Genomic DNA, 15500 nt, shown 5'->3' with positions numbered 1-15500 from the left:
ATTTAAATGAGCATACCCACACGCCACGTCGATGTCCTGGGTACAAAATCGGGCGTAACAACCGTTTGGGTACGTTTTTTGGGCGTAACGTGTCTCCACCGGGTCCACGGCTACGGTCCTGTGGAACTGGGTCAGTCTAGACGAGACGAAAACCCAACAGTTGTTGCCCGAGACCAGGTTTGGATGTCTTTGTTCTTCGATATCTGTGTGTTCTTTGTGTGACGTCAATTTGCTGTAAAACGTCAGTATTTTGCGTAGAAAAGTGCAGAGTTTTACATAACAGATGCGTTGGCCAACTTTGCTCAATGGTAATGGAATTTGTTTCGCTTTGTTGTTTTCACTTGTATGATTTTATGGGTTAAAGTAAATATGTTCCTTATTAAATGCACAGGATTTCTTGCTTTGATATGTAAGTATTAAGAAAAAGGATAATACCATGGCGTATTTTAAAACAAAGCTATTACCATGTTGATCTATGCCCACATTTCCGATTTGTTTTCCTTGTTTTGCATCATTGACTATTTGATTTTTGAATATTCCTCGCCTTGGTTCCGAGAGACCCATACACTCGTGTGGGTATTTTTACAATCAGACATCTCTGCCGCTTTGCCGAGAGATCGACCAACTCCATGAAGGCCAACGTTCACCACAGGCCCAGTGTTCTGTGCAGTGTTCTGTCCTTGATCGGTGGATTCCTGCTGACACTCTTTTTCCACTGCAGTAAGTGTGTGTGTGTGTGTGTGTGTGTGTGTGTGTGTGTGTGTGTGTACATGCGGGCGAACGTGTGTGCGTGTGTGTGTGTGTGTGTGTGTGTGCGCGTGTGTGCGTGCAAGCGAGCGTTCGTGCGTGCGTGTTGTGTGTGTGTGTGTGTGTGTGCGTGCGTGCGTGCGTGCGTGTGTGTGTGTTGGAGAGTTGACCTCCAGCCCATTAAACGGAAACGATGATATCTTCTAATTTTGTGTTATGAAATATGGTGACAAAAAGAATAGTCATTATATTTACGATTAACGAGCAAGAAAACCAACAGTCATATCCTCAGGTGGCAATTGTGAGTTTCCAAAGGTTTTAAGTCTCTCATTTCCTTGGAGACGTCGACTTTGCGAAGTTTGCTTCCTCAACATTTGCCTCCAACAAAGCAACACACGCCTTATTTAGAATGATCTAATTACGTGGAATATTTGCCTCCAACAAAGCACCACACGCCTTATTTAGAATGATCTAATTACGTGGAACATTTGCCTCCAACAAAGCACCACACGCCTTATTTAGAATGATCTAATTACGTGGAACATTTGCCTCCAACAAAGCACCACACGCCTTATTTAGAATGATCTAATTACGTGGAACATTTGCCTCCAACAAAGCACCACACGCCTTATTTAGAATGATCTAATTACGTGAAACATTTGCCTCCAACAAAGCACCACACGCCTTATTTAGAATGATCTAATTACGTGGAACATTTGCCTCCAACAAAGCACCACACGCCTTATTTAGAATGATCTAATTACGTGAAACATTTGCCTCCAACAAAGCACCACACGCCTTATTTAGAATGATCTAGTTACGTGGAACATTTGCCTCCAACAAAGCACCACACGCCTTATTTAGAATGCTCTAGTTACGTGGAATATTTGCCTCCAACAAAGCACCACACGCCTTATTTAGAATGCTCTAGTTACGTGGAACATTTGCCTCCAACAAAGCACCACACGCCTTATTTAGAATGATCTAATTACGTGAAACAAGATGTATTTGAGATAGTTGGAGAGCATAAGTATATCAAATTATATAAGCTTTTTGGGTAACAGGCAGGAATCAATAAACATAAATTATGTAGTGCCTCGCTTGACAAAAAAACACCCACACAGAAGTTAAAAAAAACCAACACAAATAATAAGGACGATTTAAAAACAATGGTACAAATATATTGTAATAGAATACAACAACAACAACAACAACAACAATGTGGATGCCCCTCGTGATGCTATCACTATTAATTGATCATGGTTTTCTCCTCCAGTAACCTGTTCTTATATCAACACCAGTATCGAGTTGGAGCAGTTGGGAAAGCACGAACGTTGGAAACGACAAGGCTGCAGTGAGTATGCTTACCTCTGCAGTACCCGGCGAATAAGACGCGCACACCCACACACACGGTTGCGAGTGATTTATCTTTGTTGTGTTCAACACGGTGTAAAATACGAATCAGACACGAACAAGTAAAAACATACTTGTACAGGCTGTACGATGCATGTGCAGTTTGTGAAATGTGTTTTACCTTTCTATGAATGTGCATAATATGTGAAAGGGTTGGAGAGAGCCGTGATTGCAAACCAAAGGTGTAACCATGACCTAAAAACATCCTTTATTAAGCGCTGTAACATGCAAGTTATGCCTGTCGTATCCTTGTGTTTTCGGAGTAGTAACTTTGAATTGATTAATTTCCGTGATGTTTACACGCAGAGTCACCAAAAGGCGCACTAAGCATATTAAGTTAGTTAACGTCTCTATTACACGAAGTGTGTGCTTGAGTGCATATATATTATCTACCAGATGAATACCCGCTTCGCCGGGTAGCCGGCTTCGCCGGGAAGAAGTACTTAGAGCCGTACGCCGGCTTCGCCGGGTCCGAACAATGGACCCGCCAAGCTTAGGTCCCTCCCAGATTCGTGGAATGGGAACAGCACGAAAATGATTCAGTGGCCATAATGCCATTCCTGACCATATCGAGTCCCATCCTTGTCGACGAATGTAACCGTGTTAATCACCCTTGGAGGCGAACTCCACTCAAACAGGACTGAGCAATTTAGAGCTTATCTCTAAGCCCTTTTGAACTGTTATGGCTTCTCAAAGGAAGGCCAGTACATACAAATACACAAAAGTCGCCAGACCACATCACAAACAGAACTGAACAATCCACAGGTGTTGCCCACATAGAGAGAGAGACACACACACACACACACACAAACACACACACACACACACACACACACACACACACACACACACACACACACACACACACACAAACACAGAGAAGCCGTATTTATAGAGAGATAGATGAGAGTATTTTTCGCGTGGCTATAAATTGATTCGACCTTTGCACTTTTACAGTGAGGATAATTTACGGGTCCAATTTACGTTCTGGACACTGCGGTGACCTTCTAAAAATAGTAACAGAACGCCGGGAATAACCGAAGATGCCCCCTCATACTATAGTGCACCATACGAAGGAAGGGAGGTAAACGCTGAAAACATGGAGAAGATAAGGAAGAGTTACTGGGAATGGTGAAATGAACAGAAAAACCAAAATCGGTTCAGCGCTGCGCGCTGAAAGCACGTGTTGAAATATCTCATCGATGATATTGTGTCCGGGGTGTAGCTGAATACGGTGTCCAAATTTGAAAAAGATCCACCGAGCACTTTGGCTTTGGTGTGTCGGTATGGGGGCCCGGGTAGCTGAGGTGGAAGCAAAATCGGTTCAGCGCTGCGCGCTGAGAGCACGTGTTGAAATATCGACCAGGTTGTGTCCTGTCCCGGGTGTACCTGAATATGCCCACCAAATTTGAAGCAGATTCATCGAGAACTTTGGCCGTGCATCGCGCGCACACACACACACACACACACACACACACACACACACACACACACACACACACACACACACACACACACACACACACACACACACACACACACAGACAGACAGACACAAGTCGTATATATATATAGATACTACATATAAAAATGGATGTAAGTGTGTGTGTGTGTGTGTGTGTGTGTGTGTGTGTGTGTGTGTGTGTGTGTGTGTGTGTGTGTTTCTGTGTGTATGTCTGTGGTCGCCATACCTCAGAGATGGCAACAGGTAAGGACAAGATATTGTGCAAGCACACTGCCCAGGGGCCAGTTTCATATACGCGCTCTTAGGCGTTCCTAGGAATAGGGCCTTAAGAGCTCTTAGCTGAGAGTGGGACGAAAGTTAGGAACGACTCGTTTCATGAACCATCTCAGGGGTCACTCTTTGCTAAGAGCAGCAAAGCGATATTTTTTAGTTGCGTATAAGATTGGTTGCGTCACGTCCGATTGAAAGTCACAACATCCGGCGAAAGCAGACGAAAAGCAGACGACACCAGATGGATCCAAACAACGTAAGGACAAATTTACAGAGAGAGAAATAATAACCCTCCTTGCGGATGTCAACGAAAGCAACGCGATCGTGGAGGCTAGTTTTTCTAGCTCGTCACGAAACGAATAAAATACGAGCCTTGCATGGTACAGTACATAGATCTAGATCTGAATGACGTCCTTGAAATCGTCCGCAATGAATTTTCTCGGCCTCAAAATTGTTAATAACTTCTACATCTGCAAACCGAATCACTTGATATATGGTGTGCAAAAACTTCATCGTATGCATGACCCTTGTACAAATTGACACATTTATAGATTAAATGGTCTGACTTTTGTGCATTTTCAAAAACGGTTGCCAAATTCGGGGATCGACTCAACAGTACGAGGTTTGAATTGTTCAGTAACCGAACTATACCCGATTTCAGCACTCAAGATTGTTACATTTGGGATAAATTGAATGACATATAGTATACATGAATCAATATTAGACAGTCAGTTATTTGAATATAGTGCTCAATAACAAGCAGGAACAGGGCATTTCCAATGGATGAATGCGTTCCTGTCATTAATGAATTTTGCGCGGCATTGCGAAAGTGTAACTGTACAATGAAGTTTGTTTTTTTCTCAGTCATTTGAGTTTAGCAAATATGTTCATAGTTGTTGTGCATACACTTTAGTTCATCCACGACCATTCTACACAGTTTCGAGTCTCTAGGTATTATGATCAGAATTTACCTTTTATCCAAAATGTGTTTCAAATTACGCCTCCGAAATTGTCAGTGGCACGAAAGCTTTGCTGTAACTGCTTTCTTTAGGTCACCGATGATCTAGGGAGTGAAGGGGGTGTTTGTCAGACATCCAGACAATCCAAAAGGTAAAAGTTTGGAGGGTTTAAATCAGGTAAATATTGCTACCGCTAAATGTCAAACCTTGTTCTGTTGAGACAATAGCCAAATTTGGAAACTTTGTTTCGAAATTGCACAAATGTCATACCATTTGATCTACAACAGTTGCCACTGAAGGGAAGGGTCATGCATAGGCTGAAGTTTATGTCCCCCAAATATATAGTGATCCGGTTAAGACAACATTATGTGCGTGTGTGTGTGAGTGTGTGTGTGTTTGCTTGATCTGCACCTTGCATCGATCTGCGTGAGGCATTGCTGACAGATTCAGATAGGGAGGGGTATTTTGCGACTGCATTTTGTTTTCGGTGTGTGTTAGGTCAAAGTTGTTAAACTTATCTTGCGTCTTTGTCATGCAATTGTGACGTAAATGAAAGGAAAGTGTATTTCATTCAGACAATCAAAGACTGGGTGTCAAAATATGTGTGGGTGTTTTTGTTTTTGCTTAGATATGAATTATTTTCTGTACTTGTGAAGACATTGACTCTGCATTAATCAGCCGTGGTAGATCAGTCATACTGGAGAGAGAGAGAGAGAGAGAGAGAGAGAGAGAGAGAGAGAGAGAGAGAGAGAGAGAGAGAGAGAGAGAGCATTGGTCAGCATATCCTACCGATGGTCATTTCAGTGAGAAAGCATTGTTTGTGTTATAAACGTGTTCATATCTTGACACAGACATACAAGCACACACACAGACTTTTATCCACAAGCAGTTTGCAAATGCCAACAGCAAGCATGGAACCCAACAAAACGTCATTAAAATCTTCTGATCATTCACATCTGTCTTTATTTCAATGCGATGCATCAATTTTCACCACAACTTAACACGAGAAATAGCAGGGTTACATTGTTTGACCTTTTTCTGGTTACCTTTTACATACCTTCCTTACACTGTAATTTAAAGCATCATAAACACCAACATGAATACGTTTATATTTGTACATTGGATAATTGCAGACTAGGACTAGGAGGTTTTTTGTGGATTACATTCAGTCACTGACACCTGTGATCATCCAAAATTTAATCAATCAAAACTGCCTTTAGACATGTACCTAAAAGTAATGATTTTTACTTTCATACTTTCCAGATAGCAATAAATGCCATAAATACTGCATTACGAATCCCATAATGTACATGGGGTGGTTAACAAGATAGTTTGCATAACAAGGATATCTTTAAAGAGAGCTGTATCATATACACAGAGGATGGTCAGGTGAAACCTTAAAATAGATTACGAACATATTCTTCATTTGAAAGAGACAATTTCAAAAGGCACACCCCTCCGCCAAGTGTTTGTCCAAGTGTAAGACTTGTCTTATTCCATCAATCCATGCAAAAGACAGTCCAGATCTGTGATGATGAGAACAATTCTTTGAACGGGAAAGATTGTGTCTTTAAAAAATAAGCACCATGTCAAAATGTTTACTTGCACAATTTCACAATGAGTCAGGCTGTTTAAAGTTAATGCGATACAGTATCAGATAGTAGACATGTACATTAATATTTAAAGCATAAGGTATGTATTTAGTTTTTACCTGAAAAAAGTTCAACCTGTAAAATCATTTCCTAATATGTTTGATAGTTTTTGCTTGTTATAGAACAATGTTTAAAAAGAATTAGTATTATTAAAAAACATTATTCTTGGGCCTGTTGCTCCAAATTCATGGGGTGACTGTGAGTTAAGATATTTTTATTTACTTATTGTTTCTTTTTATATTGGTTTGGGAAACAGCTACCAGCTTGTTTATGGCTATGTGAGACAAAGTTACAAACACAATTGTCTGATCAACCTTGATCTTGTTCATGCAAGGTAGGTAATACTATGGCCATTGCATATACACTCTGCCAAAATATTGTTGCACCCATTTTCGTACCCCTACTAGAAAAATCATTCCCGTGTCAATTCATTCAAACTTTCTTTGTCATTAAAGGCCATCGAGTGGGCTATCTCGCACACTTTTGGAATCAAAGATTTAATTTATATGGGTTACACGATCGCCTCTTGTTTAAGGGTACAGTGGAACCACCCTTTTAAGACCCCCCTAATTGAAGACTCCCTCCTTGTTAAGGCATTGATTTTTCAGACTTTCTGTTCACAAAATTACCCCCATTTTAAGACTCCCTCTTTTTAAAGACCTGATTTTCTCCGATTTTTTGAGGTCTTAAAAGGGAGGTTCCACTGTACCCCAGAAATCGACCCTAGAAAAACGTTAGGCACCAATAATACATTGAAGAAAATTCAGAATAGGCACACTTTGACAACTTTTACATACGGGGAGAAAGCCAAATCATTTATTTTGCCTTAAATGTCACAGAACGTTTGAATGAATGAACACGGAAACTAATGCTTTAGTTAGGGTACGAAAATGGGTGCAATAAGCTTTGTTTGAAGGTTTTTAATTTATAATAAACATATCACTGAAATGCTGCGAAAGAAACTCTACTGCTTTTTGTGGGCAGATGCAAAATAAAATGAGAAAGAAAAACAACAACACCAACTTAATTTAGCATCGTGGTCAATCAGTGTAAAATTGTCAACACTATATCCTTCTAGCATGTTTTTGTTGCTGTTGCTACATTCATATCGTGAACTATTCATGAAACTAAAAATATCACATAAAACCTGGTTAAGTTTGCCTTCAAAGTGTGTATGATTCAGAATTACTAGTTACTGTGTGTTGAACAAGGTTGGAGTCAAAATCAAATATAAAAAAATCGTCATATCGCACTATCCCCTCTCTTTTTACGCAGGTCACTGAATTAATAATTTTACATGGAATTTTTTTTTTTAAACTCGACATCATCAGCAACACCAGCCCGAAAATCAACGAGGCTATGAATTTCATCGTAATTGAATACACTGGATACCAAAAGTCAATGGACACAGTGATCAAAATGGTGCATATTCCAACAGAAGTTGAGGGTAGAAGCTACCATAAAATACACCGTTTTTTCTCTTCAAGTCATTTGACCATAACATTCATGAAACAGAACAGTTTGTGTTAAAATTTGGTGTGCATTAGCTTCAATGTACGTAGAATGATAATATATGGTCCAAAATTGTTTTTCCCCTTAGATTGTCTGTAGTAAAAATTATTAAATGGCGGGGTCCTGATTTGGCCTATATGGTCCGCTGGACCCAAAAAGCAACATCTATCATATCACTTATTAAATGGCAAAGCGTTCAATCAAAACAGGTTAGTTCACGGATGACAAGATAGATTCCAAACTATTCATCGGAATGATTTAAACTTTTGCAGAAATGTTTTAATTTTAGACATTCTGATAGATATTTTGTTTGAGAGGATAATCTCTAACAGACTATAAGAAAACAAATTGAAAAGATACACATTTTCCAGTATTCATAAATGTTGTACCCACAAAGTCAACATTTGTAGATTACTTTTTTTTTTTTTTTTTTTAGCTTATCCTCTCAAGTCGCGGCTAGCTGCAACCTACCCGCGAGCTTGCCACGACCTGGTCGCGACTAGCTGCGATGTCCTAGACCCCTCCTACAAGTATGTTGCGACTTAGTCGCGGATAGCCGCGATGTCCTAGTGCACTTGCCACAAGCTTCCCGCGAGCTTCCTGCTATGTGCCTATGATTAGTCAATTCTTAACCAGGTTTGAAATTAAAAATTCATTCACTGAAGTGGTGGTACATATGCAGCTAGCAGGTATGTCAGTTGAGAACTGCATGACTTTGCTAATTCCATACACTATTTTAATGCTTCAACTACTTTGACATTTGTCAGGGGTTTATTTTGTCTTTTTCATACTTGATCGATTAAACTAACATCTTTCATGCGCACTACATTTCTTGTTGATAGAATATTTTTTTCAGTACCTGATCATGATTATTATTATTTTAGGATGGAGCAGCTAGTTAGATTCTAATTTAACATCCCTGTATTCAACAGTTCAGACCTGTAAACTTTTTTGTTATTAAATTACTACAGACCAGAACTTAACCTTAGACTTTACAGGGAAAAATCATCATTAATGCTCCAGAAATTTGCAAATATTTTTCAAAATGCAGAGACCTGCATGCACATACCTTCATCCGGGGCTAGCTATTTCAATATGGCTGACTGAGGGAAAGCACTCTGCTCACTATATTTGGACAATGTCATGGCCCTAAGGTCGCGGCTAGCTGTAATGTTGTTGGGAAGCTTGCGCCAAGGTCGCAACTAACAGCCATGTAATCGCGCCAAAGTCGCAGCTACCTGCGATGTTGTTGCGAGACTAACTTTGATGTTGTTGCGAGGCTCGCAGCGACCCGCGATGTTGTCGTGAGGCTTGCACCAAGGGTGCAGCTACCCGCGATGTTGTCGCGAGACTCACGCCAAGGTTGCAGCTATCTGCAATGTTGTCGCGAGGCTTGCGCCAAGGTTGTGGGTAGCTGCGACCTTGTTGTGAGGCTCGTGCCAACATCGTGGGTAGTCGTGACCATCTGCGACTAGTTGCCGTGATGGGTTTAGATCGCTGCGACCTCGCAGCGACATTGCAGCAACTTTTCATTGCTGTAAGGGATATATATCTCTGAAACTATTTAACATTATTAATTAATTGAGACTTCATGTAATCTCCGATCACCATACAATTGCACAACTTTTGAAAAATATCTTTTAACACAAACGAAGTAATTTGAACTACTCAGTCGGGATGATGTGTGTTGCGGACGACCCATATGGAATTCCGTAAGGAATTTTACCCTGTGTATTCTAACTGGGATGGTGTAGGTCATGTACGACCCATACTAATTACTAATACTATGCAAAGAGACGGCAAAACTCCTAATTGGATGGCGTGGGTAGTGTACGACCCATACTTTTTACTTTTAATCCTCCTTTGGAAAGTATGGATTGTACACGACCCACATCATCAGGACTGTGTAGTCCAAAGCGTGATTCTTTTAAGAACTAGGCAGATGCGTTTGAGGGCAGAATGTTTTGATGAGGCAGTCTATTGTAAAACAAATTATATGACTGAAAAGGGCATGTATTGATTGCCCTTATTCAAAAAGCTGTTTGAGTTCACATGAGGTAGTGTGTATACAGTGATTCCTACAACACAGGCACCCCCAAAAATCAAATTTGAAAAATCAAGGTTCCTGCGTTAAAATCGACAAAAAATCAGAGCAATCAAATGTGTATCTGAAACAGTCAATTTTGTTACTATGCCATGCTGAGCGGTGTATGTGTTAATTCTCTCAGTAGGTATATGTGGTAAACCGGCACGGTTGGCCTAGTGGTAAGGCGTCCGCCCCGTGATCGGGAGGTCGTGGGTTCGAACCCCGGCCGGGTCATACCTAAGACTTTAAAATTGGCAATCTAGTGGCTGCTCCGCCTGGCGTCTGGCATTATGGGGTTAGTGCTAGGACTGGTTGGTCCGGTGTCAGAATAATGTGACTGGGTGAGACATGAAGCCTGTGCTGCGACTTCTGTCTTGTGTGTGGCGCACGTTATATATATGTCAAAGCAGCACCGCCCTGATATGGCCCTTCGTGGTCGGCTGGGCGTTAAGCAAAAAAAAAAAATATGTGGTAATCCTCTCAGTAGGCATAAAAGGCAGTTTTTGAAGCCGTTTTAGCGGGTAATGAAACAAAACAATACATTTGAATTTCTGCAATTTTTAACGCATTGCGTTCAAATATTTGGTGATTTGTGCTAACACATGTCATGAATTAGAAAAGACAACATTAAACAGGTTTGCGATTGTGAGGTGTTAGCCGGTATTTTTACCGACAATTATCAAATGAATTAATTAAGCAACAAATCAGTGCTGGGGCCGACGCTATTCTTAGCGTACATTAACGACCTCCCGGAGAGACTGACGGCACTAGCGCGCCTGTTTGCGGACGACACTGCAGTGTACAGGGTGGTGACTAGCGTAAACAACCAGGCCCAGCTACAACAAGACCTCCATCGCCTAGCCGAGTGGGAGAAGAGCTGGGACATGCAGTTCCATCCTGCAAAGTGCAACACCCTGCCTGTTACGAGGAGCAGACGCCCACTACAGCCCTCTTACCAGCTCCATGGGCATACGCTGGAGACAGTGAAGGCGGTCAAGTACCTGGGTGTGACCATTCAGGGTGACCTGTGCTGGGACGACCATATCAACAACATCGTCAGCAAGGCAAACAAGACCCTGGGGTTCCTGCGGTGCAATCTGAAGATCTCATCAAGATCCGTGAAAGAGCAGGCGTACAAGGCCTTTGTCAGGCCTATCCTGGAGTACGCCTCGTCAGTATGGGACCTGCACACCCAGAAGAACATCGACAAGCTTGAGACCGCCCAGAGACGAGCTGCCCGATTCGTCTGCAACCGCTACCACAACACGTCAAGTGTCAGCCGGATGCTGGACTCCCTTGGGTAGCAGTCTCTGGAGGAGCGCAGGAAGCTTGCCCGCCTATCGATGCTCTACAAGATCACGAACAGCATCGTCCACTGTCCGGGCATCAAGTCGAAGCTGGCCCCCTTACCACCACGCCAGCGAAGAGGCCATTGCCAGCAGTTCGGCCTCATCACCTACCGCACTCAGTATCGGAGTGCCGCTTTTCTACCCAGCACAGTGAAGGACTGGAACTCTCTACCAGCAGCTGTCGTCGAGGCCCGCACTGTCGACACCTTTGTGTCGCGCGCCTCGCACTAAACCAGTAGCCACTGTGACTCATGTCCCCTCCCCCCCATACTCCCCAACCTGTGAATTTTAAATGGACTTTTGGATGCTGGAAACGCTGCTTTCTTGGACTTGCGCAACATCCCATCAAGTGCCGAAGTAATCACTACTGCTGATTGTGGGCAATAATGGAAAGACAAGACAATCAGATGTACCGAATTACAAACAAAATGTCAAGTCATTTGAAACGTTAGTACTGCTGTTATGCGACATGTTAGAAAGAATTACAAAAAATAAAGATGTACCTTTTCCAAAGAAAACAGATTTTTTTTTAAATATGCAGGCTTTTTAAACAAACATTAAAGCTTCAAATTACACTGAAATGTAATTCATAATCAACGACGGCTGCTCAGACCACTTGTTCAAACGCGTACAAACATTCTTGGGAAATGCTCTCTCAAAAGCCCTGCTCAGCAGCTAGCAGTTAAATGTTCAGCAGTGAGCTTGATGTGGGCTATTTGTGCTCAGCGCTGTGAAAATAGTCCACTTCTTAAAGATTACTTTCGCTTTGAAATCCTCATACCATCCATGTCTGATAAAATATGTACATGAAATTTGAGTATTTGGTTTATTTGAAGTTGAAAATAGCAACAAATTAAATTTGTTTGATGAGTCAGCTTAGAGTTAGACCAACCGACTATTTTAAGGACTCTTTCTGGCATGTCAAATAAAAGCAAACCTAATCTCTCGAATGACTTGATGTACTTAACGACATGTCTTAGCATAAATTACCAGACGTTTGAAGGCAATGCATTGAGAAATTTATTAAATGTGCTGGATTTCTTCTGATTACCCACTAAAATGGCCCCAGAAACCGCATTTTACGGCTTCTCAGAAGAATTACATACCGTTCATCATGCCATTACGCCATTGTTAGACAAGATATGTAAACTAAGCTGACTGTTTGGATGCATATTTAATTTTTCTTTCTAATAACATGCACAACAGGTTTCCTTTCAGCAGTTTTGATAGTATGTCGATTTTAACACGTTAAACTTGATTTTGCGAATTTGATTGTTGGGGATGCTAGTCTTGTAGGTTCTACTTTATAAACAGTACCTCGTGTAAACTAAATCTGTCTACATCCCATACTGGTCCGACGAGCTACAGAGGACACATGATGCACTATCAAGAGCTAGAGAAGAAGCTGAGAACATCCCCAGTTTGAAAAACAACATTAAGCTCCAAGAAAGCAAAGCAAAGCACATAAGAACAAAGCTTGAGTGTAAAAGAAGAGGCTGGCGAGAAAAGACAGCAGGGCTAAACATGGAAAAAGACACCACAAAGCTCTGGAAACTCACAAGAGCACTGAATGATGAAGGCAACAAGACGCAGAAGATCACTCTTGAAGAAGAAAATAAAACCATCACAGGAAAAGAAGCTGCAGACACCTTTGCAAAGCTTTACGAGAAAGAAAGCGACACCACCATTCCTCTACCTCTACAGAAGGAAGTCAGAAGAGAACAGAGGGAGAGAAGAGAAGGAACTGTCCAAGAAGCCATGCAGCATGACATCACCATGGCTGAACTGAAGACTGCCATCAAGAAACTGAAGCAGAAAAAATCTCCAGGTCCAGACAACATCACTAATGAGATGCTGCAACACCTAGGCAACTCAGCTCTTCAGAAGCTCCTGGACATTTACAACCTCAGCTGGAGACAAGGACAGGTACCGCAGTGTTGGAAAGAAGCCTGGATGATCCCAGTGCTGAAGAAGGGAAAGAACAAGACAAAAGCCCAGAGCTATCGCCCTATCAGCCTGACAAGCTGCGTATGCAAGACCATAAAGCGCATTATCAACCAGCGCCTGCAGCTGTACTTGGAGTCGGAGAGCATCATCGTCCCAGAGCAGGCCGGCTTTCGACAGTACAGAAGTACAGAGGACCAGACAACCCACCTTGCCCAAGTCATTGAGGATGCTTTCCAGGCCCTGGCAATCTTCATTGATCTGCAGAAAGCTTTTGACAAGGTTTGGAAAGACGGACTCCTGGTTAAACTCCTGCGGAGCGGTATCAGAGGCAACATGTACCAGTGGACCAAATCTTACCTGCACAACAGAAGAGCCAGAGTGCTGGTAGATGGTCACTGTGGCCAGAAGGTGCTGCTCCGCCAAGGAGTGCCACAGGGAGGAGTCTTCTCGCCCACCCTGTTTATACTCTTCATCAACGACCTTGTGCCCGAGTTGCCCAGTAGAGTCCATGCAGCACTGTATGCTGATGACCTTGTTCTCTGGTGCACTGAGGAGCATGCAACAACTGCGACCTACAGGATGCAACTTGCCCTCGAGAAAGTTGCAGCTTGGGCAGACAACTGGTGTGTAACCATCAACAGAGACAAGACAACAGCTACTCTCTTCACACTCTCCGCCAAAGTACAACCTGGAAGACTGACGTTGGGTGACACGCCACTGAAGTTTGAAGACCAGCAAACCTACCTCGGAGTCACATATGACAAACGCATGACATGGAAACATCACATCATGAATGCAGAAGCAAAAGCCAGAAGAAAACTGAACATCATGAGGAAACTGGCAGGATCACAATGGGGCGCAAACGAAAAGATCCTCAAGACAGTGTACCAGGGGACCGTACAACCTCACCTTGAGTACGGATCTAGCTCTTGGATGACAGCAGCCAAGACGCACCTTCAAACCCTAGAGAAAGTCCAAAATCAAGCGCTGAGAATCATCACAGGCGCTATGAAGACAACCCCAATAGACAAGATGCAACAGGTGACCGGCATACCTCCACTCAGCAAGAGAAGAGAATGCAAAGCGATGGTACAAGACATCAAGTACCAGTGCATTCCAGACCACCGAATGAATGCAAGGATGAAGCAGCTCTCTTCTGGCAGGCTAAAGAGATCAAGCTATGCGACTGAGACACGGGCCCTGAAGAGAGAACACCAAGCAAAGATGCCTGAACTGGTTCACCCATCACACTTTTCCCTTGAAGAACCACCCTGGAAAAACAACCTTGAAAACGTGTCCATCCAGACAACAGTTCCTCATCTCACAACAAAAGATGAACAGAGCGATGTGCAGAAGAAAGCCCTGACACTTGCCATGCTCGACGAAAGATACCCCCAAGAAGCATGGATGCGGGTCTTTACAGATGGGTCCGCCACAGATGCCGTCAAGAGAGGAGGAGCTGGTGTCTACATCCAACACCCCAGTGGAGAGTGGCAAGCAGAGGCTATACCAACTGGCCTCCACTGCACCAACTACAGAGCAGAGGTAGAAGCGCTTATCCACGCAGCCAATACCATCAGCAGCAAGGTCAATCCCGACACCCAAGTTGTCTTCCTGACTGATGCCTTGTCTGTGCTGCAAGCAGTCAACAACAACAAACTGCCTCAGCTTACAACGACACTTCATAACATCAAGTGTCTGAAGACTGTATTGCAGTGGATCCCCTCACACTGCGGGATAGACGGGAACGAACAAGCGGATAAAATGGCCAAACTGGGTGCGGAGGACGAACAAGAAGAAAACCCAGTGAGCGCCACAGAGATGAAAACCATCATAAAGTCTCTGCTTAAAACCCCTCCAACGCATGACAGCTACCACCAACTGTCAAGACCTGAACAGGTAGTCATTTTCCGCCTGAGAACAGGGCACAACAGAATGCAACAACACCTGCACAAAAAACTGCGAGCCGTGCCCTCCCCCATGTGTCCCTGTGGAGACGCAGAGCAGGATGCAGCCCACATCCTGCAGAAATCTCCAGCCCCTGAGGAGAGAGATCTGGACCAGGCCGGTGCCCCTTCATGAGAAGCTGCATGGACCTGT

At 42.9% G+C, this 15500-nt stretch overlaps 1 long non-coding RNA gene across 1 annotated transcript; it reads left to right on the top strand.

Moving 5' to 3' along the window:
* Window positions 1-247: 247 nt before the first annotated feature.
* LOC138954401 (uncharacterized) lies at window positions 248-2101 on the top strand. Its single transcript, XR_011451821.1, has 3 exons — window positions 248-308; window positions 593-720; window positions 2024-2101. It is a non-coding gene; the product is annotated as an uncharacterized lncRNA (long non-coding RNA).
* The last annotated feature ends 13399 nt before the right edge of the window (window positions 2102-15500 follow it).

This window comes from Littorina saxatilis, unplaced genomic scaffold (genome assembly GCF_037325665.1).
Source record: "Littorina saxatilis isolate snail1 unplaced genomic scaffold, US_GU_Lsax_2.0 scaffold_584, whole genome shotgun sequence".
NCBI classification, from domain to species: Eukaryota; Metazoa; Mollusca; class Gastropoda; order Littorinimorpha; family Littorinidae; genus Littorina; species Littorina saxatilis.
Note: the sequence above shows the minus strand (reverse complement) of the source record. Positions and strands in the feature narration are given on the sequence as shown.